The 26329-nt window shown below is 39.8% G+C and overlaps 1 protein-coding gene across 4 annotated transcripts in view; it reads right to left on the bottom strand.

The window, feature by feature from the left end:
* SCML4 (Scm polycomb group protein like 4) overlaps positions 1–26329 on the bottom strand; it is a 148264-nt gene that overhangs the window by 105501 nt on the left and 16434 nt on the right. The window lies entirely within an intron of this gene.

Genomic DNA, 26329 nt, shown 5'->3' with positions numbered 1-26329 from the left:
AATAGACAACTCTTTTTAGAAAAGCATGGAATGACTAGTTGATATTACCTTGGAAAGATATGCAGACAGTCCAATTACAAAAAGGGTGCAAAGTTTATTTTATACTATGGCAATATCTTGCCCATCAAATTCAAACTCCCCTGAACACTGAGAACTAGAGACTAAAGGGAAGACTGGCCAATAGGCTTTAAGAAAAGCTTTTACTTTAGACTCCCATAATTCAGCATTTAATGGATAAGTTCACCTTTGGGAACATGTAACATGTGACACCCATTGTTAGGGTGGAAAATGTAACATGTTCCAGATCCTGCAGCTGCTGCCTGATTCCCACCCCCCATGACAGCAGTACAGGGAGAAGTTTCCCGTACTAGCTGTTACTTTTAAAAGCAGTGCGGCCATATGGGACACGCCACATCATTCATTCACAGTGAATGAATGGACTACAAGTCCCAACAGCCTTAGCAGCTGTTGACTTGTAGTTCTCAATGAACTACCACGGCGCTATGAGCACTTTGGTAGTTCATTGAGTCTTCTTGTCAGAAGTATGAGCTTGCCAATATGGGATGTATAAGCAAGCAGATAAACTGACAGTTCTGCAGGAGACCTGCATGGCATCAGCGATCTACTGATCGCTGGTGCACTACTTTACAGCAGGGGTCTTCATACTTTCAAAACAAAGGGCCATTTTACTGTCCTTCAGACTCTGAGACACTCTGTGGCCAGTGTGAATAGAAAATGCCCTGGGAGTAAACAGTGCCCCATCATTGGTATCAGTGGGAGAAATAGTGTCCCATCATTGGTATTAGTGGGAGGAATAGTGCCCCATCATTGACATCAGTGGAAAGGAGTAGTGCCCCATCATTGGCATCAGTGGGAAGAATTGTGCCCCATCATTGGCATCAGTGGAAGGAATAGTGCCCCACCATTGGCATCAGTGGAAGGAATAGTGCCCCATCATTGTTATCAGTGGGAGGAATAATGCTCCATTGTTTGTATCAGTGGGAGGAGTAGTGCTCCATCATTGGTATCATTGGTAGGAATAGTGCCCCATTGTTTGTATCAGTGGAAGAAATAGTGCCCCATCATTGGTATCATTGGGAAGAATAGCACCCCATCATTGATATCAGAGGGAGGTATAGTGCCCCATCATTGGTATCAGGGGGAGAAATAGTGCCCCATCATTGGAATCAGTGGGAGGAATAGTGCCCCATTGTTGGTGTCAGTGGATGGAATGGAACCCCACCACTGATGTCACTGGGAGGAATAGTGCCCATTGTTGGTGTCAGTAGCAAGAGTGCCTCAAGGGCCAGATAAAGGCAAGCAAAGGGCTACATCAGGTCCCCAGGCCACAGTTTGGAGACCATTGCTTTACAGGCTTCTACTACAAAAAAAAATAAATAAATGCACATTTATTTACCTGCAAAAAATGTGCATTTATTATTTTTTGTAGAAAGTTGAACTTATCCTTTAACTTTACATCCCTGCTTCTACCCACTAGCAAGAAATTAATTATGATTAGGATCAGATTTTAATCATGCACTCACTAAACCGTTATACCGTACCTTTTGTATGATTTAGAATAAATGTAAGCATGAAATACATAAGTGTACGTAACTAAATGGCTATGTATTTGTTTCATGCTTTCATAGAGCCCCAAAATGTTCCTCCCTAGGATGTGGCCTTTGTGACCTTTGCAGAAAATGGCTTGAGTATAATAGTCATTTTCTGTTAAAATATGTTTAGTCTGAGGTTAGGCTTTTGGAACGGGGATATTCTTGTGTATTTAGCTGTAGGCAAGCAGCTAAATACACACTTATTGTGTTATTTATGATCTATCTCACCTGCCAAAAATGTAATTCTGTTCAGCCATTGTTCTAATCCACATACCACTTCCTCTATACAAAAGTCCTGACCACTTCATTTTCCAACTAAAATTAGGTAAATGCTGCACGGTCAAAAAAGTGATTGGTTGGTGAATGGAGAGCAGCACTGATGAGGTCATCTCTGTTCTTTCTCCTCCAATCAGCTGGCTTCAATTGTTAAGATCACAGAACTTTAATTCAGGAAAGAAAGGATTACAGTGCTGTCCTTTTCTCTCCCAATCTGAACCTCCATGACCAAGCTATGTACAAAGAACTGCACTTTCCTTTAAAAAATACTAACTGCAGCCTCTTCAAGATTATTGCTTTAGCAAGCATTACTGAAGGGGCAGAATTTACTGAAACGTTTGTTTCACTGATATAAATCTGATGAAAGATAAACATCCTTAATGGTTGTTTAAAGTATTTGTTCAATTCTGGTATTTTTCACAGAGATGCAAAACAAAACAATTTCTGCATTAGTCAATCTAACATACACATACAGTTCTTTACTGGACAGCTGCTACATTGTTGGGGGAGACTACAGCACTTATAGTAAAGGACATTTCAAGAAAAGGGTGCCTGCCAATAAACACACAAACATAAATGACCCATGTGTTTCCAAACACGGTTTATACAAAATTTGTTGTGCTGACATCTGAACAAAAACATTCTGTACATAAATATACAGTATGTATGCTTTAAAATGGGCAAGTGACACTGGGTATTTGTAGTTACAGTGCCTTGAAAAAAGTATTCATACCCCTTAACATTTTCCACATTTTGTCATGTTACAACCAAAAACGCAAAAGTATTTTATTGGAATTTTATGTGATAGACCAGTTGTCGGCAAGCCGTGGCTCGCGAGCCACATGCGGCTCTTTACACATTTTAATGCGGCTCTTCTGTGTGCCGGGCGCCCGCTCCCCTCCCTCCTCTCGAGGGCTCTGCAGCTAGCCCAGCAATGATTGGCCAGTCTCGCTACCACTCACATCCTGATAGCTAGTGATTGGCTGTCAGGATGTGTGTAGGCGGGGCAGCGTGACGAACGTGAGGGGAGCTAGGCTCCTCTCACAGTCCGCCCTGAAGACCGGAACGGCGCGGGGAACACGGCGAGAGGAACGCGCAGAGCAAAGGTAAGTGAATTGACACAGGAGGGACTTGGCTTACTACTTGCTACTTACTTACTACTACTATATGAGGGATGAATTAATATGGGGGATGAATTACTATATGGGGGATGAATTACTATATGGGGGATGAATTACTATATGGGGGATGAATTACTATGGGGGATGAATTACTATATGGGGGATGAATTACTATGGGGGATGAATTACTATATGGGGGATGAATTACTATGGGGGATGAATTACTATATGGGGGATGAATTACTATGGGGGATGAATTACTATATGGGGGATGAATTACTATGGGGGATGAATTACTATATGGGGGATGAATTACTATGGGGGATGAATTACTATATGGGGGATGAATTACTATATGGGGGATGAATTACTATATGGGGGAGGAATTACTATGGGGGATGAATTACTATATGGAGGATGAATTACTATGGGGGATGAATTACTATATGGGGGATGAATTACTATGGGGGATGAATTACTATATGGGGGATGAATTACTATATGGGGGATGAATTACTATGGGGGATGAATTACTATGGGGGATGAATTACTATATGGGGGATGAATTACTATGGGGGATGAATTACTATAAAAACTTATTGAAACTAAAAACAATGTACCATCCTATGTATTTTCAGTTTTAAAAATGTGGCTCTCAAAATAAATTTCAATCGTGGTTTTGGCGAGATTTGGCTCAGTTGAAAAAAAAGGTTGCCCACCACTGTGATAGACCAACACAAAGTGGCACATAATTGTGAAGTGGAAGGAAAATGAGAAATGGTTTTCAAATTTTTTACAAAAAAATACAGTTAGTTCCATATATATTTGGACACAAGCACAGTTTTAGTTTTTTTCAGGTATTTACCAAAACATATTCAAGGTATAGTTATATAATGGATATGGGCTGAAAGTGCGCACAATTTAATTTTTTTTTTAATTTGAGGGTATGTACAGTTGTGCTTGAAAGTTTACATACCTTGGCAGAAATTGTGAAATTTTGGCATTGATATTGAAAATATGACTGATCATGCCAAAAAATGCTCTTTTATTGAAGGATGATAATCATATGAAGCCATTTGTTATCAAATAGTTGTTTGGCTCCTTTTTAAATCATAATGATAACAGAAATCACCCAAATGGCCATGATCAAAAGTTTACATACCCTGGAATGTTTGGCCTTGGTACAGACACACAAGGTGACACACAAGGGTTAAAATGCCAATTAGAGGTTAAAGTCCCACATCTGTGGCTTTTTAAATTTCAATTAGTGTCAGTTTATAAATAGTCAATGAGTTTGTTAGCTCTTACGTGGAAGCACTGACTAGGCTAGATACTGAGCTATGGTGATCAGAAAAGAACTGTCAAAAGTCCTGCGTAACAAGAAAGATTGCAGCCATAACTGACAGAAGAATTGTCTGGGATTCAAAGAAAAACCCACAGGCAACCTTTAAAGAAAAACAGCTGCTCTGGAAAAAGATGGTGTGATTGTTTTTAAGGAGTACAATACGGTGATACTTGAACAAAAATGAGCTGTTTGGCTGAGGTGCCAGAAAGAAGCTTTTACTGCACCAATGCCACAAAAAAGCCTGGTTACAATATGCCTGACAACACCCTGACATGCCTAACCAGGCCTTTTTGTGTCATTGATGCAGTAAAGGCTTCTTTCTGGCACCTCGACCATGCAGCTCATTTTTGTTCAAGTGTCATCATATTGTGCTCCTTCAAATAACTACACTGTCTTTTTCCAGAGCAGCCTGTATTTTTCTTGTGGTTACCTATGGGTTTCCCTTTGTATCCCGAACAATTCTTCTGGCAGTTGTGGCTGCAATCTTCCTTAGTCTACCTGTACTTGGCTTATTTTAATGGGATTTTATGTGATAGACCAACAAAAAGTGGCACACATAAAAAGAGGTGTAGCGCTAAGAAATTATAATCATATATAATAAAAAGTTTCAGCTTATAGAACAATAAGTGACATAGTGCTTACTGAGAATCAGGTGACTTAGTGGTACCATATAATAGTGTCACTCACAAATAATATTATGTATATATACACATATGAAAAACAGGCAAGGTTTGCACACCCCCTATGAATACGTGCTCGTGCACGAAACGCATCGGGAGGCGGCAGCCATCTTTTGGAATCTGGTCAGTTATAGCTATTTTATCCCCTTCTTACTCTGCTCATTGTTATTGTGTGGTATAAACTACCCATTTAGAATAAACAATATTACGCTATTGGCCTCCTCTTTCTGGGGCTCCTTTTGGAGCTTTCACCACCTACAGAGCAGTTGTGCCAGTGCGGAAAGCGAAGTTTTGAACAGTGAGGGACCAGACCTTTTCCACCTTAAAGGGACCTTGAGGTTACTGAGAGTGATAGTCTCTAAATGCGCATATTGATTGCGCATCTGGTAAGTGCGCAGTCTTTACCATTTTGGACACATCACCACTATACAGGATAAGACCACCAGATACTGAAGATCATCACAATCTCCTGTGCACTTTATTTTGGACTATATAAGGATCATTCATTACACTAATTAGTCACTTTATTGCATTGTTAGTACTTTATCACCGGTGCCACTTTATACACTTGCCTGTTTTTCATATGTGTATATATGCATAATATTATTTATGAGTGACACTATTATATGGTACCACTAAGTCACCTGATTCTCAGTAAGCACTATGTCACTTATTGTTCTATAAGCTGAAACATTTTTATTATATATGATTATAATTTCTTAGCGCTACACCTCTTTTTATGTGTGCCACTTTTTGTTGGTCTATCACATAAAATCCCAATAAAATAAATGTATGTTTTTGGGTGTAACATGACAAAATGTGGAAAATTTCAAGGGGTATGACTACTTTTTCAAGGCACTGTAAGTAACAAAATGAAATAGCAACCTGATCTAAGTTGAAACAGTGTGAAATAATTGTTGATATGGGCAACAGGGTAAGGTTTCATTTATGCTATATTTTTATACTTCAGACTATTTCGTGCCATTATAAAATTATCAAAGTATTGTGTTATGAAGAGACAAAGGTTATATGTACTTCTTGATTATCTGTCTGAATATCTGTCTTCACCCACAAAAAAAAGTTCACTATATTGCCGTCTATCAACACTTGGATGAAGCAGCTGCATTTGTTTTCTTTTTTAAGGTTTTTCTTTCCTTTATTTTCACCTGCTGAACCTGTCAGTAGTCTGTTTTTCAACTTCCTCTAACAGGCCAAGCTGTTCAGCACAATTACAAGCACAGTTACAAGGTTGAGGCAAATCATTTAACACTGATGGGGTGTGTACAATGGTTAGCCTTTATATATTTATATAAAACTTGTCCCAAAAGGGGAAAAAAACAGCTTAAAAGAGTTAGAAAGAGTTCCACTTGAATTTGTTAGGCAAGTCCATCTAAATCTTCTAGTGCATCTAACACTACCCTCTCCCCAGAATGACAGTGCTGCTGTCCAAAGGTGTCTCTGTTACTTCTCCATCCAGAGTGGAGACCCTAAGAAAAGTATGGCAAAAAGTATGGAATCACCACTCTTGGAAAATGTTCATTCAATTGCTTAATTGTGTAGAAAAAAGACAATCACAAACATGCCTCAAAACTATTTTCATTTAACGATCCAACCTTCTGGCTTGAAGAATCACTTAAAAAAAATCAAAATTAAATAAAACTGTAGTCAGTTGCAACTGTTTTTGCAGATCAAGCAGATTAAAAAAAAATTTGGAATCACTCAATTCTGGGGAAAATATTCTGAAATCATAAAAAAAAAACACTACAGTACACCACTAGTACTTTGTTGCACCACCTCTGGCTTTTATAACAGCTTGAATTCTCTAAGGCATGGATTTAACTATTGACAAATAGTATTCTTCATCATTCCGGCTCCAACTTTCTCTTCTTGCAGTTGCCAAATCAGCTTTGCAGGCTGCAGCCTTGTCATGGACCATTTTCTTTAATTTCCACCATAGATTTTCAAGATTGTCATCATAATCAAACATCCTTTCACTTGATGAAATAAGAAAAGTGTCCAAAATCTCAATATAAACTTGTACATTTATTGAAGATTTAATGACTGTCATCTTCCCCATACCTTTGCCTGACATGCAACCCCATATAATCAATGATTGTGGAAATGTCTAATGTATAATGTCTGTTTTCTTCAGGCAGTCGACATTATACATTTCATTGGAACGGCACCAAATAAAATTTCCAGTATCATCTCCCTGCCCAATGCAGATATCACTTTCATCCAGTCATCCACAGTCCATTATTGCGTTTCTTTAGCCCATTGTAACCTTGTTTTTTTTTCTGTTTAGGTGTTAATGATGGTTTTCGTTTGGCTTTTCTGTATGTAAATCCCATTTCCTTTAGGTGATGTCTTACAGTTCGGTCACAGACATTAACTCCAGTTTCTGCCCTTTTGTTCCTCATTTGTTTTGTTGTGCATTTTCAAGGCATATTGCTTTAAGTTTTCTATCTTGACGTATTAAAGTCTTCCTTGGTCTACCAGTACGCTTCCCTTATACAACTTTCCAATTTGATTTGTACTTGGTCCAGATTTTAGTCACAGCTGACTGGGAACAACCAACATCTTTTGCAACATTCCGTGATGATTTACCTTCTTGAAGAAGTTTTATAATCCTCTCCAACTGACATCTCTTGTGTTGGAGCCATGATTCATGTCAATCAGCTTGGTGCAACAGCTCACCAAGGTGTGCAAGCACTCTTTTTTCATTGCAGACTAATTAGCAGATGTATTCTGATGGAGATGTTTGTTTTAGAACTGCAAAGTACAGGGTGATTCCATAAAATTTTCCTCAGAATTTAGTGATTCCATATTTTTTTCTTCTGCTTGATCTGCAAAAACAGTTGCAACTAACTACAGTTTTCTTTCTTATTTTTTTAAGTGTTTCTTAAAGCCAGAAGATTGGAATGTTAAATGAAAATAGTTTTGAGGCATGTCTGTGATTTTTTTTTTTGTACACAATCAAACAATTGAATACATATTTTCCTAGAGTGGTGATTCCATACTTTTTGTCAGGGATGTAGCCCTCTTCTGCTCTACACCCCAGCAAACAGGGCCAGATTCATACTTTCTGACCCTTCCAGGTCAACTGTCCTGCACCATCTCCCTCCTGCCTTATCGATTGGCTAGTCTTAGTCATCCTAAAAAAGATCAGGTCATGACCACCTAAAAGGAAACCAAGAGCATAGAAGCATGGAAACTGCCACTGCTAACTTGACTTCCAAAGATGCAGATTGCAGGCTGTCATTCTGATCCTTGCTTTACCCACGAGTGAGTCACTCCTCTTGAGCAAGCATACTAAATAAAAGTTCAGACTTTTCAGTCTCTACTGTCTCCATGCTTATTCCAGGTCAGTAGTAACCCACTAGTTATATAAACCAGGCCTGGATTAGCAACCTTGGAGCCTACATCTTTAAAAGCCAAGTCTGTAATGGTTTATACTTCTGCCCCCAAAAGTTCAATTTAAAGCTTACAGGTGCAGAGAGGATGAAAGAGATCATTTTCCCACTTTGCATTAGTACACCTAGAACCAGCAGTCAGGAGTGTAGGGTACAAATGTCAATAGACCATAGCTTACGTTGGTTATGCACAAATTTGGCCCTCCCAGGAACCATATATTGTATTGCCCTCTCCCAACTGACCCCAGCAACCATACTCCCTAGCTGGTGCACACTGGTCACCAATCCAACAAGTAGGTCTGAAAAGAGGAACTTTCTGATTGAGCCTGGGTTCACACTTGTGCGGTGCAGCATATCGCATGTGATTTGCACAGGAACCCCACTACATTCCTGTGCAAATCACATGCGAATTCTGAGCAGTACGATTTGAGCCATTTTGTATGGCTCAAATAGCACCACACCCACACCAAAAAGGTGCAGGACCCTTTTTTGGGTCCGTACTAGAATTGGATCGCATGGGTATTCACACCCATGCGATTCGATTCTGCACATTGAACTGTGTTTTGCGGACTGATTTTGGGATGTTGTTAACATACACACCCACAGTGGTTCGCATGAACGGGGTGCGATTGTGAAGTGGTGCGGAACTCGCACAGAAACCACTGCGAATTCCGCACTGCATCAATGTGAACCCGGGCTAACTGTGTAAGTGTATGTCTTAATGAATTGAATAAATGCTATGGTTGCTAGTTCAGTTAAAGAAGAAAAACTAAAAACACATACTGTAATTACTACACATCCTTTTCCAGCAGCTTTGTGGACTTCAGCAGGTGGCAGTAGTTTTAATGTGCTTATTTATCAGTTTCCTATCCTCAGTTGAGACAAAAATGCTGATAAAAAGCTGATAAAATCTGTAAAACAATTTGATTTATAGCATAAGACTGTAAGTAGAATATATTTAGAAAATGCATACAAGTACTGTAGCTATAAATTATTGTAGCTTATATGAACTCAATAAACCCATAATAGAGTACAGCAGTAAAACAGCAAAGTCTATTTTATGTAATGAAAGAAGAGATGCCCATTACTTTTTTGTCATGTCATTTGTTTATAAAGCAGCCAAAAAAGCATCATGTACTTCAATTATTTATATTGTACAAGTAAGCAGTAAAGCACTGTATGTCTGTGTTTGTTAAGGTTAAATGCAAGCTACAGTAATCCTTAGTGACAAATAAAAAAATCTGCTTTCCTTGGACTACATAGACCAGGGTTTCTCATCAGGGTTCCGTGGAATCCTAGGGTTCCTCCCAGGGGCGGACTGACAACTCATTGGGCCCCCAGGCAATAGGGGATCATAGGGCCCCTGTGTCCTTGCCCAAACTCAAAAAAACCTATGAAAAAGGTACCAGGGGCATCTCATGGGGCCTCCTACTGACCCCGGGCCCTCGGGCAGTGCCCGCATTTCCAAATGGTCAGTTCGCTCCTGGTTCCTCCAAATGTTGCCAGGGGTTCCTTGAGCAATGAGCAATTTTTGCTTCTCATGTCTCAAGTTCCCATTGATACCATTGATCTTTTTAGCAATCTGTAAGGGGGTAATTCTTCCCAACGACCACAAGTGTAAGGAGCATTCTTACCTCTAACTATCACACTAATGTACAGTTGCAAGAAAAAGTATGTGAACCCCTTGGGATTACGTGGAGTTTTGCATGAATTGGGCATAAAATGTGCTCTGAACGTCATCTAAGTCACAACAATAGAAGAACACAGTCTGCTGAACATAATACTACACAAACATCAGATGTTGCCATGGTTTAATTGCACATAACATGTAAACATTCACAGTGCAGGGAGGAAAAAGTATGTGAACCTTTGGACTTAATAACTGGTTGACCCTCCTTTGGCAGCAATAACCTCAACCAAACGTTTCCTGTAGTTGCAGATCAGACCTGCACAACGATCTGGAGTAATTTTGGACCACTCCTCTTCACAAAACTGTTTCAGTGTAGCAATATTCTTGGGATGTCTGGTGTGAATCGCTCTCTTAAGGTCATGCCACAGCATTTCAATCGGGTTGAGGTCAGGACTCTGACTGGGCCACTCCAGAAGGTGTATTCTGTGCTGTTGCAGCCATTGTTTTGTTGAATTCATTTTATGCTTTGGGTCATTGTCCTGTTGCATCACCCATCCTCTGCGGAGCTTCAGTTGGCGGACAGATGGTCGTACATTTTCCTGCAAAATGTCTTGATAAACTCTGGAATTCATTTTCCCATCAATGACAACAATCCGTCCAGCCCCTGAGGCAGCAAAGCAGCCCCAAACCATGATGCTCCCTCCGCCATATTTTACAGTGGGGATGAGGTTTTGATGTTGGTGTGCTGTGCCTTTTTTTCTCCACACATAGTGTTGTGTGTTCTTCCCAAACAACTCAATCTTGGTTTCATCTGTCCACTGTATATTTTGCCAGTAGTGTTGTGGAACATCCAGGTACTCTTTTGCAAACTTCAAACAAGCTGCAATATTCTTTTTGGACAGCAATGGCTTCCTCCGTGGTGTCCTCCCATGTACTCCATTCTTGTTTAATGTTTTCCTTAGTGTAGATGTGTCAACAAAAATGTTAGCATGTGCCAGAGATTTCTGTAAGTCTTTAGCTGACACTCTGGGATTCTTCCTTACCTCATGCAGCATTCTGCGCTGTGCTCTTGCAGTCATTTTTACAGGACGACCACGCCTAGGGAGAGTAGCAACAGTGCTAAACTTTCTCCATTTGTAGACAGTCAGTCTTACCGTGGACACATGAACATCAAGGCTTTTGGAGATACTTTTGTAACCCTTTCCAGCTTCATGCAAGTCAACAATTCTTGATCGTAGGTCTTCTGAGAGCTCTTTTCTGCGAGGCATGGTTCACATCAGACAGTGCTTCTTGAAACCAGTAAACCCAAAACAGGTGTGTGTTTTTTAAGGGCAGGACAGCTGTCAGCAACACATCCAATATCATCACACTGATTGGAGTCAAGGTTGGCTCACTCCTGGCTCCAATTAGCTCTGGGAAAAGTCATTAAGCTAGGGCCTCACATACTTTTTCCTCCCTGCACTGTGAATGTTTACATGTTATGTGCAATTAAACCATGGCAACATGTAATGTTTGTGTAGTATTATGTTCAGCAGACTGTGTTCTTCTATTGTTGTGACTTAGATGACGTTCAGAGCACATTTTATGCCCAATTCATGCAAAACTCCATGTAATCCCAGGGGGTTCACATACCTTTTCTTGCAACTGTATCATGAGTTGTAGATATAGTCATTTTTAGCAGGGGTTCCAAGACCAGAAAGTTATGTCAAGGGTTCCTCTGTGTAGAAAAGGTTGAGAAAGGCTGACCTAGACTACCACTGATTTATCCTAAAATCTCATTGGTTGCTGTGGATTTTTTAAAATGATTGCCTTTACTCCTTTATCAAATGCCGGGTCATACTTGTGTAACACTCTCTAGCGCAGCCTGGGAGAGTCTGTTTTTAGGCAGAGGCTAAGTAGCAGCCTGAGATGAGTCAGCCTGTGAGTGAGGCAGGAGTTCACCTCTGGTAAGGCTGGGAGGCTTTAGAAGGTCAGGGCTTCTGGAGCCCTCCCACCTCTCCAGAAACCTGAGAGTTTTTTGGAGGAGGGATGGAGGAGGAGAGGAAGTTTTGATCTGCATACTTGAGGGACCTTGGCCAATCCCCTGGCAGGAGGTGTGGCCTGGTGTCCAGAGCAACCCTCAAATATGGCAGAGTCTGTGCAACAGGGGGTGAGAGTTGGGTGGAAGATGGAGTGAGAGGCTGGAGTGTGGAACCTGGGAGGAGGCCCAGGGACAATTGAGGAGTGTCATTAAAGCTTACTTGATGAGACACTGATTATATTCTGTCCTCATTGCTACACACTGAGACTGGTACTCTATTAGGCCATAACCACTTCTAATCCCATGCCAGCTCTGCCAAGCAGTATGCTTCCAATAGGAATATTATTACACACAGACTAGTACTCTGTAATGCCATGGCCACTTTTAATCCCAGGCCAGCTATACAATGTAATATGCTTTCAACACTAATATCCTTTAGTGTTCTGATTTCAAATACAAATAATAATGCAACTATGGACTACTAGTAAACTAAGATCTTATTAACGAAAAAATCAGTGGCAACCATAACATTACACCACAATATTATACTGTACTACACAAATATGTCAAAAGAGTTGCTTAAAGGTGGTAGGAAAAATATATTGGTGTTTATTGTGAAAAAGAAATATTTTAATTAAGGAAAGAATGTCCCTGAAGACATAGAAAAGAACGGCCAGCTGGCACACTGATAATATTTTCAGTACCTGTCTTTTTTCAAAAGCCAAGACTGTCTAATTCTGCAGCCAGTTTTTGTGGACAGTAAAGTTGCTGTACCGAGGAAAGTAATGTTTTATATTCTTATTTTATATCAAGCTATGTACACAAAATAATTAACACATTATGTGAACCCCTACAATTTTGTTGTGTGAACCCTTGGTAAGTTGGCTGCATTAACAGTCATATTTTTACTGCTGAAAAAATGGTTTAATCAAACAACGTAGTTAAAGTGTCATTAATCCTAGACTATGAAAAACTCTCATTACATGCTCACATCTCACATTCACATCCCTCACATCTTCTCTGTGTCCCAATTGTAGGCAGGGATTGTGTAGACCAGCAGGTTTCCTCTACTGAGCATACTCATACTACAGTTCCCTTCCAAGTTCTTCATTTCCTCCTTTTCCTTATCTGTGCAGCCCTTGTGATTATAGAGTCACACGTGGGTGTAACCACAATGGTAATGGGCACTCCCCTCTCTCCCTCCTCCTTCATGTCCTCCTATTGCGAAACACTAGGGGGGTGGGATATAGTATGTTGATTGATTACATTCACTAAGAAGCTCACAAAATCTTAGTTTAAATATAAATCAGTATTAAATATATCAAATGCAATGCTAATACTTGTGAAGTAACAAAACAGCCTTGTATGCAGATGTCATCTGAACAAAATGAAAGCTAATGTCAATCATCTTTGACTCTCCCTACACCTGATTAATGCACAAAAAAACACATTGGATGTTCAATGAGGAAATATAGGGAGCTATAAAAAAAAGTTTTCTTCTATTATATTTCTTATATTTATAATGTAGTTTGAATTGCTCTTCTTTTTTTAGTCATGTGACTAGCACAGCACCAATAAGGGCTGTGAAGACACAAACTCATACTGTAGAGAGCATACTTAAGCCCCTCCCAAGGATCTTTCCCTACAGATGCCAAAGAACAGGGAAAGATCACACACCAGCTCTACAGGAATAAAGTACTTTGAAGATTTAAAAAAAATACAGTGGCATGATATATATGATTTATGTGATTGAATTATGGGATTAACACTTCTCTGTTTAGTATCACTTCAATGCAAAAATTATCTATAACTTAAAGGGAACAAAGTGAAACTGAAGTCTACAAATTAAAAATTGCTGACAGAGATTTTTTGTAGAAGAGACATGCAAAATTTCTTTTGTCAAAAATATTTTCCCTTTTAAAAATGTATTTTTTATGTGTACACAGTACAGTGCAGTGTATACTTGCGCCTCATTTCCTGGTATTTGTCAAATGCTGAAAATGGAGACAGGTGCCATAGACAATATAACTTTTGTGAAAATACACAGGATCGCATTATTAGTGGCTGCCTAATGCCTGAAGTACAGTGACACAGGACCTGGAAGAAGTGGCAGCACAGGTGGCAGCATGGGACAGAGCAACTACAGTCAGCCTGATGGGAGAAGAGTACACTAGTAGATAAGGGTTTCATAATATGCAAGAATGCTGTGCATACATGCATATCATCGCAAGAGCTGCCCTCACCCAGTGGGTTTAACTTTAGCTTGAAATTAGTTTTTCTAATCGAGTAAGTTGCTTTAATCAATTAAAGCGTGGATTTGACTTGTCATATAATAAAACAAATCATGATTTTGATTACCTGCTCTTCACATAACAAGTTCAAGTGCTCCATCAACAGAGACTTAAATAGATGCATCCACTTTGTCCATTAAGACAAAATAAAAGGTCCTATTAAATGAACAACTAACACCCCCCCTGCCTACTAATGCCGTATTTCCCCTCAAAGCCCCAGTGCTCCATTCCTCTTGCAGAGTCCTTCATGTGATGGTGTTCATTTCTGGAGAAAGGCTTAGGCCCGCACATTGTATCTTAGGAGTAATGAGAGGAGGTCACAGGGTCCCCCATAACCTGAAAGGGCAAAATAATATATTCTCTATAAAGTGAACATTGAAGAAGTTGCTGATGCTCATAAAACTGGAATGGGTGATATACGGATTCCTGAAAGCATATCCCAGCTGTGAAGGGACTGATTTTCTGCCTTGACATATTGACAGTTTACAATAATCAATGGACTAATAAATTCAAAGTTGTATCAGGAAATGTTCCACTAAAATGCAGGCTGCCTATCTCAAGCACAAAAGAAGTTGTGTCAATGAACATAAGAAAGATCTAAAAGAGATATACAGACACAGATCAATGACAGAGCGGCACAGAAAGATGAAATTATGTATTTTAGAGTGGTCAACTTAGGGTCTTGAGTTGAATCTCCTAAATGTACTGTGATATTATTTGTAGTAGGCCATTTAAGCAAAACATCTCAAAATGTACATAAAGTGAACAGTACTGTATAGTTGCATTGGCCAAAATCTATCAAAACTTTTGCTTGGGCCCAATGAGCTACAAAGGTGAAATTTCAGAATTGTGGCCCAGAACACAAGATTTTTATTGCCAGGGTAAAAACAAACAAACAATGCTGACTGATCATGTGATGTCCGCAACTATGGAAAATGTAGCAAGATGCAAGTAGGGTGTCCAGGCAGAGCATTAATTAGCTGTATCTGCATGATAGTCAGTCCCCAACATCCTACAACACAGTTTGCATAAACCCTGGCTTGGCATTTGTCCTATGTCAATAAAAAAAGTTAGAGTTTTCCATTATTTTGTCCATTACATCCTTATTTGTCCCTTACTGTATTACAATCTGGCTGACCAGTGGAGAGCAACTGAGATTCAGGAAGGGAAGAGGAGTACAACACAGGGCTCAGCTACATAGACCTGGAAGGACCTATAGGTACCATCTTGTGATACATGACATTATATTTCCATTACATTCATGTATGACCAACAGTCAGATTTAAGCTATTGGAGGAATATAGTGATAAAAACAATAGCGAACAATCATAGTCAATGCATAGTGCAAGATTATTTTTTCTATGTAAAGACACTATATTGCCAAGAGTATTAGGACACCACTCCAAATCTTTGGATTCAGGAGTTCCAATCACCTCCATGGCCACAGGTGTCCAAAATCAAGCACCTAGGCATGCAAACAGCTTCTAAAAACATTAGTGAATGAATGGGTCGCTCTCAGGAACTCAGTAAATTCAAGCGTGGTACCATGATAGGTTTGTCACCTGTGCAATAAGTCCATCCGTGAAATTTCCTTGCTACTAAATATTCCACGTTCAACTGTTAGTGGTATTATAACAACATGGAAACAACTGGGAACAACAGAAACTCAGCCACAAAGTGGTAGGACATGTAAAATGACAGAGCAGGGTCAGCGCATGGTGAAGTGCATAGCTAAAGACCTCCATACTTTGTGTGGCCTTCAGATTAGCACAACAACAGTACGTAGAAAGCTTTATAGAATGGGTTTCCATGGTGGGGCAGCAGCATCGAAGCCTTACATCATCAAGTGCAATGCAAAGAGTCAATGTAGTGGTGTAAAGCATGCTGCCACTGAACTCTAGAGCAGTGGGGACTTGTTCTCTGGAGTGACGAATCATGCTTCTCTGTATGGCAATGTGATGGACGTGTCTGGGTTTGGCGGTTGTCAGGAGAATGGTACTTGCTTGACTGCATTGTGCCAAGTGTAAAGTTTGGTGGAGGGGGGATTATGGTGTGGGGTTGTTCTTCAGGGGTCCGGCTTGGCCCCTTAGTTTCAGTGAAGGGAACTCTTAAGGTGTCATCATACCAAGACATTTTGGACAATTTCATGTTCCCAACTTTGTGGGAACAGTTCAGGGATGGCCCCTTCCTATTCCAACATGACTGAACACTAGTGCACAAAGCAAGGTCCATGAAGACATGGGTGAGTGAGTTTGGGGTGGAGGAACTTGACTGGCCTGCACAGAGTTTTGACCTCAACCTGGCAGAACACGTTTGGGATGAATTAAAGCCGGAACTGCAAGCCAGGCCTTCTCGGCCAACATCGGTGCCTGACCTCACAAATTAGCTTCTGGAAAAATGGTCAGACACACTCCTAAACCTTGTGGACAACCTTCCCAGAAGAGCTGAAGCTGTTATTGCTGAAAAGGGTGAGCCAACTCAATATTGAACCCTACAGACTAAGACTGGGATGGCATTAAAGTTCATGTGCGTGTAAAGGCCGGCATCCCAATACTTTTGACAATATAGTGTATATGAAAAAAATAGATCAATAGATGACTTAAATGTCTGAAATAGATGCAAACATGCCTGTAACAAAGATGTGCAGTATATTGTATGGTTAGGAAAGAGTCTGTCCTTCCCCAAACCCAAAAGCTTTTCTCTAAGAGCTGTACAGTTGCAAGAAAAAGTATGTGAACCCCTTGGGATTACGTGGAGTTTTGCATGAATTGGGCATAAAATGTGCTCTGAACGTCATCTAAGTAACAACAATAGAAGAACACAGTCTGCTGAACATAATACTACACAAACATTAGATGTTGCCATGGTTTAATTGCACATAACATGTAAACAATCACAGTGCAGGGAGGAAAAAGTATGTGAGGCCCTAGCTTAATGACTTCTCCCAGAGCTAATTGGAGCCAGGAGTGAGCCAACCTTGACTCCAATCAGTGTGATGATATTGGATGTGTTGCTGACAGCTGTCCTGCCCTTAAAAAACACACACCTGTTTTGGGTTTACTGGTTTCAAGAAGCACTGTCTGATGTGAACCATGCCTCGCAGAAAAGAGCTCTCAGAAGACCTACGATCGAGAATTGTTGACTTGCATGAAGCTGGAAAGGGTTACCAAAGTATCTCCAAAAGCCTTGATGTTCATGTGTCCACGGTAAGACAGACTGTCTACAAATGGAGAAAGTTTAGCACTGTTGCTACTCTCCCTAGGCGCAGTCGTCCTGTAAAAATGACTGCAAGAGCACAGCGCAGAATGCTGCATGAGGTAAAGAAGAATCCCAGAGTGTCAGCTAAAGACCTACAGAAATCTCTGGCACATGCTAACATTTTTGTTGACACATCTACAATCAGGAAAACATTAAACAAGAATGGAGTACATGGAAGGACACCACGGAGGAAGCCATTGCTGGCCAAAAAGAATATTGCAGCACGTTTGAAGTTTGCAAAAGAGCACCTGGATGTTCCACAGCACTACTGGCAGAATATACTGTGGACAGATGAAACCAAGATTGAGTTGTTTGGGAAGAACACACAACACTATGTGTGGAGAAAAAAAGGCACAGCACACCAACATCAAAACCTCATCCCCACTGTAAAAGATGGCGGAGGGAGCATCATGGTTTGGGGCTGCTTTGCTGCCTCAGGGCCTGGACGGATTGTCATTGATGGGAAAATGAATTCCAGAGTTTATCAAGTCATTTTGCAGGAAAACGTACGACCATCTGTCCTCCAACTGAAGCTCCGCAGAGGATGGGTGATGCAACAGGACAATGACCCAAAGCATACAAGTAATTCAACAAAACAATGGCTGCAACAGCACAGAATACGCCTTCTGGAGTGGCCCAGTCAGAGTCCTGACCTCAACCCGATTGAAATGCTGTGGCATGACCTTAAGGGAGCGATTCACACCAGACATCCCAAGAATATTGCTACACTGAAACAGTTTTGTGAAGAGGAGTGGTCCAAAATTACTCCATATCGTTGTGCAGGTCTGATCTGCAACTACAGGAAACGTTTGGTTGAGGTTATTGCTGCCAAAGGAGGGTCAACCAGTTATTAAGTCCAAAGGTTCACATACTTTTTCCTCCCTGCACTATGAATGTTTACATGTTATGTGCAATTAAACCATGGCAACATATAATGTTTGTGTAGTATTATGTTCAGCAGACTGTGTTCTTCTATTGTTGTGACTTAGATGACGTTCAGAGCACATTTTATGCCCAATTCATGCAAAACTCCATGTAATCCCAAGGGGTTCACATACTTTTTCTTGCAACTGTAGATCATTATACTGCACTGCAGTATTGGTAAGCAGAGCTAATACACATGATAGATTTTCATTCATTCAAGCACCACAGCAAGCAACAAATACAATGAAGATCCTATCCATTGAAGGCTTCTTGGCCAATATTGTTATCAGCATGTCATATACCATACATTCTCAAGCATTGTCAAGATTCATAAGCATTTGTTGTGTAAAGCGGAGGACCACTTGTGAATACAACAGTAGCAAATGATGACCCTTGAGATCATTGTTCTCGATTGCGTCTCATAGTTTTCCGTGCTCTTCCTACACATTATTCGCATACAATAATTTATACATATGCAAGAATGCATTTCAATGTTCAGCAGAATATTTTTTACATGAATGAAGTGTAGTTTGCTGTAAAAGACATTTTCAACATTAAATGATTACTAAAGCAAATGTTTTTCTATTGAAAAAAGACATTATTTAATAGTATGGTAGTGCAAAGAGAAGTGATGATGTGTAAAGTGCAGGAACCAATACCAACCATTCAGATTTCAATTAATTTTACCTGCAGGTGTTTAATGGAGTCAATGTATATTGCAGTAAAAAACAGACATCGCTTTCTAGGGACAGGATAAGCAGGAGTGCATTATACCTACTCCCAACATTTCCTTCTGCACCATTCTCCTCTGTAGCACAGTAAAATCCACCTACTATTTTACAGCTTATATTACTATGGAGGTTTGGCCAAGCAATCTACTAACCTTCTGCTCATTCTTTCTATGGCTAGAGTAAGAGTCTCACTGCTGGATGGTATTTGTATTGTCTGTCAATACCTGCCCCATTCTAAAAAAAACCCCATTAATTTCCAGATGTGGAAAAATTTGTAAATTGTTTAGGTACCCACTGCATTAAAGTATCAAGGCAGTAGGTGGATCTTATTTGATCCACAACTAAGGAAAAGATCTGAGGTTGAGGGTGGAGGTTTCACAGATCCAAAATATTATTTATGGATCTCCTAAACACCTCCCCAAAAACTACTCAGGCTATGCAATGATTTCACCATACCTTGAGAAATTATAAGGTAATTTTCATACTTTGTGAAAGTGTAAAAGTGGCAGGGTATGCCACATATTATAATTTTACAAAGGCTACAGATCCACAGGTATATACAGTAAACTCTAATTTTTCCATGGCTGAGGGCTGCTCTCCAAGATTTAGACTGGGAGGGAATGTTGTCATTAAAGAACACAGAACAGAAATGGGAAGGCTTCAAATCGACTACATGCAAACACACTGCAAAATTTATTCCCATAGGCAATAAGCTTAAAAGACTAAAAATAAAATCTATGTGGCTCACATCCAAAGTTAAATTAGCTATAAAAAAGAAAAGAGAATTTAAAAATAAAAATGAAGGAACACTGTCATCATTTAAAAGTTACAAAGAATATAACAGAATATGTAAAAAGATAATCAAGGCAGCAAAAAAATTAAAAATAAAAGTCAGGCTCCAAAAGAGTCAGACAAATCCCCCAAATAATCTTCATATATATTAATAGTAAAAAGGTCAGGTCTGAGCATGTAGGCCATTTACAAGATAATTTTAACTTGGTGATGGGGACAAAGAAAAGGCAAATTTATTAATTACCTTCTTCAGCTCTGTGTATGTAAAGGAAAATGGGGAGCTCAAGTCCATAATGGGGATAATATTGACATAGCCCCAAATGATCCACAATGGCTCAAAATTGATATGGTCAAGAAACACTTAGACAAAATAAAGTTGAATAAAGCACCTGGACTCTTTAAAGATTGGCACAGTACCATTGGGTTGGCATAGGGCCAATGTGGTGCCTATTTTTTGTAAAAATAGAAGTTTTTTTATCAAGCACCTACAGAATAGCTAGTTTAATTTCTACAATCATGATGATGCTTGAGAATTTAATAAAAGACCACATAGAAGTGTTTGTGCTAGAAAATATTTTAAGCAATAGGCAGCATGGAATCATGAAAGACTGAAGTTGTCAAACAAATCTGATTTATTTTTATAAGGATGAAAACAAAAACTTGGACAAAGGAGTGGATGTGGAAATAGTGAACTTGGATTATACAAAAACAATTGACACAGTTCCCCACACATGGCTAATGTTTAAGTTAAAGTCAGGCTTTGAAAATCTAGTTTCTAAATGGAGAGAAAACTGGCTAAAAGACCGTATTCAAAAAGTAGGGATTAATGATTCATGCTCTGAATGGTCTAGGGTGGTTAGTACTGTAGCCCAAGGTTTAGTGTTGGGACCATTACTTTTTAATATATTTATAAATGATATAGAGATCAGGATTAAATGTATATTTCAGTGTTTTCAGATGACACCAAGCTATGTAGTGGAATAATATTCTTTCAGGATGTCCCCAATTTACAAGCCAACCTCAATGTACTATTTAATTGGGTGAGTATGTGGCAAATGAGGTTTAATGTTGATAAATGTAAAGTTATGTACTTGGGGGCTAAAAACATGTTTGCATCATATGTTCTAGGAGGAGAACAGATGGGGGAGTCAATGGTGAAGAAGGATGTGCATGCTCTGGTAGATTATAGACTTAAGGTGGTTCCAAAATCTCAACATTTTTTACCCTAACTCAGTCTCTGCATCAAGATAAAAAATATCCCAGTAATTGTATTGTCCCCTCACCCTCCTTACACTTACCTGAGTCCTATCTCGATCCAGAGCTGTGCCCATCTGAAGCAACTCTTTTCTCTCTCTCTGCTCACAGAGGCAGCAGTGGGGCCATTGGCTCCTGCTTCTGTCAATCAAATCCTAAGAGCATAGAGCAGGGGGTAGGGGTGAGCCAAATTGTGTGTTTCAATAGGCACACAAAACCTGATTCAGGATGCAGCTAACACGTGCACCCCCACTGGAAGTGGCTTCTGATAAGATGAGGAGCCTAGAGCATCAGCAGGGGATTTCAGAAGAGGACGTTTGGGGCTGCTCTGTGCAATACAATTGTACATAGCAGGTAAGCATAACATGAATGCATTTAAACTAGTATAGGCTCCAGAAAGAGAGACATCATTTTGCCCTGTGCAAATCATTAGTAATACCTTGTCTGGAATATGTAGCCCAGTTTTGGGCACCAATTCACAAAAAGAACATTAGGGAACTGGAGAAAGTGCAGAGAAGGGCAACTAACTGGTAAGAGGCATGGAGGAGCTCAGCTATGAAGAAAGATGAGCTAAACTGAATGTATTCTCCCTTAAGGAGAGGCGATTAAGGGGATGATATGATCACCATGTGTGAATGCATACATTGTTCATATAGTAAACTTGGGGTAGAGGCATCCACTTTCAGGTTATTACAGAGGACAAGGGGGCACTCTTTACGTCTGGGCGAGGGGGGGAGAGATATAGAAAGGTTTCTTCACAGTAAGTTCTGGCCAGCTCAGTAGATTATTTAAAAAAAAAGCTGGATGCATACCTAGATACAAGAAATATAACTGGACACTAACATTCAGAGGTAATAATACCAATAATCAGCAAATCACATGGCAGCAACTCAATGAATTTAGGCATCTAGGCTTGGTGAAGACAACTTGCTGAAGTTCAAACCGAGTATCAGAATGGGGAAGAATGAGGATTCAAGTGACTTTGAACATGACATGGTTGTTGGTGCCAGACGGGCTGGTCTGAGTATTTCAAAAACTGCTGATCTACTGAGATTTACACACACAGCCATCTCTAGGGTTAAAAGTGAAGTTATGTCTGCCTTTAATTAGGCTTACATGGAGGTGAGCGCATATGAATGTTAATATTGAAGCACAGATTGAAACAACGCATGGAATATTTAAATTTAATTGGGACAATTATATATTTTCCATTTTTTCACTTATATATATTTTTTCACTTTTATATATATTGTTTCACGTTTATACTGAATTCATATAATTGATTTGAATAAGGCACAGTGGATTGAAGTATATAAAAAATTGATTTATTATTATTTATTACACAATTTATTTTTATATTGAATTTATTATAATATATGTGGCACAGTGAATACGAGGATAATACACTTATATATCGCTATTTAATTTGAATTTTATGGATCAAGTTATTAATTAGAAAAAGACAATTGTATGTTTGGGGCGTGGTATTTTCTAATAAAGAATTAGAGCAGTTCTGAAGACAAAAGGGGACCAACCCAATACTAGCAAGGTGTACGTAATAAAGTGGCCAGTGAGTATATACAGTGCCTTGAAAAAGAATTTATACCCCTTAAAATTTTTCCACGTTGTCATGTTACAACCAAAAACATAAATTTATTTTATTGGGATTTTATGTGATAGACCAACACAAAGTGGCACATAATTGTGAAGTGGAAGGAAAATGATAAATGGTTTTCAAATATTTTACAAATAAATATCTGAAAAGTGTAGCGCACATTTGTATTCAGCCCCCTTTATTCTGATACCCCTGACAAAACTCTACTGGAACCAATTGCCTTCAGAAGTCACCTAATTAGTAAATAGAGTCCACCTGTGTGTAGTTTAATCTCAGTATAAATACAGCTATTCTGTGAAGCCCTCAGAGGTTTGTTAGAGAACATTAGGGAACAAACAGCATCATGAAGGCCAAGGAACACACCAGACAGGTCAAGGATAAAGTTGTGGAGAAGTTTAAAGCAGGGCTAGGTTATAAAAAAAATATCCCAAGCTTTGAACATCTCACAGAGCGCTGTTCAATCCATCATCCGAAAATGGAAAGAGTATGGCACAACTGCAAACCTACCAAGACGCGGCGGTCCACCTAAAAACTGATGGACTGGGCAAGGAGAGCATTAATCTGAGAAGCAGCCAAGAAACCCATGGTAACTCTGGAGGAGCTGCAGAGATCCACAGCTCAGGAAGGAGAATCTGTCCACAGGACAAGTATTAATTGTGCATGCCCAAATCTTGCTTTTAGGGAAGAGTGGCAAGAAGAAAGCCATTGTTGAAAGAAAGCCATAAGACGTTCTGTTTTTAGTTTTAGGACACCATGTGGGGGACACATCAAACATGTGGAAGAAGGTGGTCAGATGAGACCAAAATGTAACTTTTTGGCCTAAAAGCAAAATGCTATGTGTGGTGGAATACTAACACTGCACATCACCCTGAACACACCATCCCCACCGTGAAAGGTGGTGGTGGCAGCATTATGTTGTAGGGATGCTTTTCTTCAGCAGGGACAGGGAAGCTGGTCAGAGTTGATGGGAAGATGAATGGAGCCAAATACAGGGCAATCTTTGAAGAAAACCCGTTTGAGTCTGCAAAAGACTTAAGACTGGGGCAGAGGTTCACCTTCCAGCAGGACAATGACCCTAAACATACAGCCAGAGCTACAATGGAATGGTTTAGATCAAAGCATATTCATGTGTTAGAATGGCCCAGTCAAAGTCCAGACCTGAATCCAATTGAGAATCTGTGGTAAGACTTGAAAATTTCTGTTCACAGACGCTCTCCATCGAGTCTGACAGAGCTTGAGCTATTTTGCAAAGAAGAATAGCCAAAAATGTTACTCTCTAGATGTGCAAAGCTGGTAGAGACATACCCAAAAAGACTTGCAGCTATAATTGCAGGGAAAGGTGGTTCTTTGAACTATTGACTCAGACGGGCTAAATACAAATGCACACAACACTTTTCAGATATTTGTAAAAAATTTTGAAAATCATTCATCAATTTCCTTCCACTTCACAATTATGTGCCACTGTGTTGGTCTATCACATAAAATCCCAATAAAATACACGTTCTTTTGTTGTAGCATGACAAAATGTGGAAAATTTCAAAAGGTACGAATACTTTTCAAGGCATATGTATATATGTATGTATATATATATATATATATATATATATATATATATACATACACAAAGTGTATGTATATATATATATATATATATATATATATATACATACACAAAGTGTATGTATATATATATATATATATATATATATATATATATATACATACATACACACACTATATTGCCAAAAGTATTGGGACGCCAGCCTTTACACGCACATGAACTTTAATGTCATCCCAGTCTTAGTCTGTAGGGGTCAATATTGAGTTATATCAGCTATGAGAGTTTCAACTCTTGTGAGAAGGCTGTCCCCAAGGTTTAGGAATGTGTCTATGGGAATGTTTGACCATTCTTCTAGAAGCGCATTTGTGAGGTCAGGCACTGATGTCGGACGAGAAGGCCTGGCTTGCAGTCTCCGCTCTAATTCATCCCAAAGGTTTTCTATCGGGTTGTGCAGGCCAGTCAAGTTCTTCCACCCCATATTCACTCATCCATGTCTTCATGGACCTTGCTTTGTGCACTGGTGCGCAGTCATGTTTAAGCAGGAAGGGGCCATCCTCAAACTGTTCCCACAAAGTTGGGAGCATGAAATTGCACAAAATGTCTTGGTATGCTGATAAGAGTTCCCTTCAACGGAACTAAGGGGCCAAGCCCAAACTTCTAAAAAAACAACCCCACACCATAAATCCCCTCCACCAAACTTTACACTTGGCAAAATGCAGTCAGGCAAGTACCATCCTCCTGGCAACCGCTAAACCCAGACACATTCATTGGATTGCCAGACATAGAAGCTTGATACGTCACTCCAGAGAACACGTCTCCACTGCTGTACAGTCCAGTGGTGGTGGTTTTACATCACTGCATTCGGTGCTTTGCAGTGTACTTGGTGATGTAAGGCTTAGATGCAGCTGCTCGGCCATGGAAACCCATTCCATGAAGCTCTCTATGCACTGTTGTTGTGCTAATCTGAAGGCCTCACGAAGAGGAACAACACAAATTTGATATATTTTTCTTCATGTTTTGATTTTGAATAGAATGTGTAGTGTTCCCAATGCATTTGTGTGTATGGAAATAAAAGCTATTAGAAGGATTTTGAGCTTTATTCACTTTTTTCAACACACTGCTATTATTTTGAACACAACTGTAGGTGTTTACAGAAAGTTAGAGGCAGGGGCATTTAGAGGCAGAAAAAAAGTATTGGTCGGCCTGCCTTTACATGCACATGAACTCTAACGGCATCCCAGTCTTAGTCTGTAGGGTTCAATATTGAGTTGGCCCACCCTTTGCAGCTATAACAGCTTCAACTCTTCTGGGAAGGTTGTCCACAAGGTTTAGGAGTGTGTCTATGGGAATGTTTGACCATTCTTCCAGAAGTGCATTTGTGAGGTCAGGCACTAATGTCGGACAAGAAGGCCTGGCTCACAGTTTCCACTCTAATTCATTCCAAAGATGTTCTATCATGTCAGGACTCCACCCCAAACACGCTCATCCATGTCTTTATGGACCTTGCTTTGTGCACTGGTGTGCAGTTATGTTGGAACAGGAAGGGGCCAACTACAAGCTCTCTATGCACTGCTGTTGTGTTAATCTGAAGGCCACATGAAGTTTGGAGGTCTTTAGCTATTGACTCTGCAGACAGCTGGTGACTTCTGCGCACTGTGCATTTCAGCATGCGCTGGCCCTGCTCTGTCATTTTAACAGATGCTGTTGTTCTAAGTTGCTTCCACTTTGTTATAATACCATTAACAGTTGACCGTGGAATATTTAGTAGCAAGGAAATTTCACGGAGGGACTTACTGCACAGGTGG

The sequence above is a fragment of the Staurois parvus genome, unplaced genomic scaffold, assembly GCF_062004578.1.
Source record: "Staurois parvus isolate SC_StPar_1 unplaced genomic scaffold, SC_StPar_1.0 ptg000048l, whole genome shotgun sequence".
Taxonomy (NCBI): Eukaryota; Metazoa; Chordata; class Amphibia; order Anura; family Ranidae; genus Staurois; species Staurois parvus.
The sequence above is the reverse complement of the archived record's forward strand: the minus strand, read 5'-3'. Positions and strand labels throughout refer to the sequence as shown.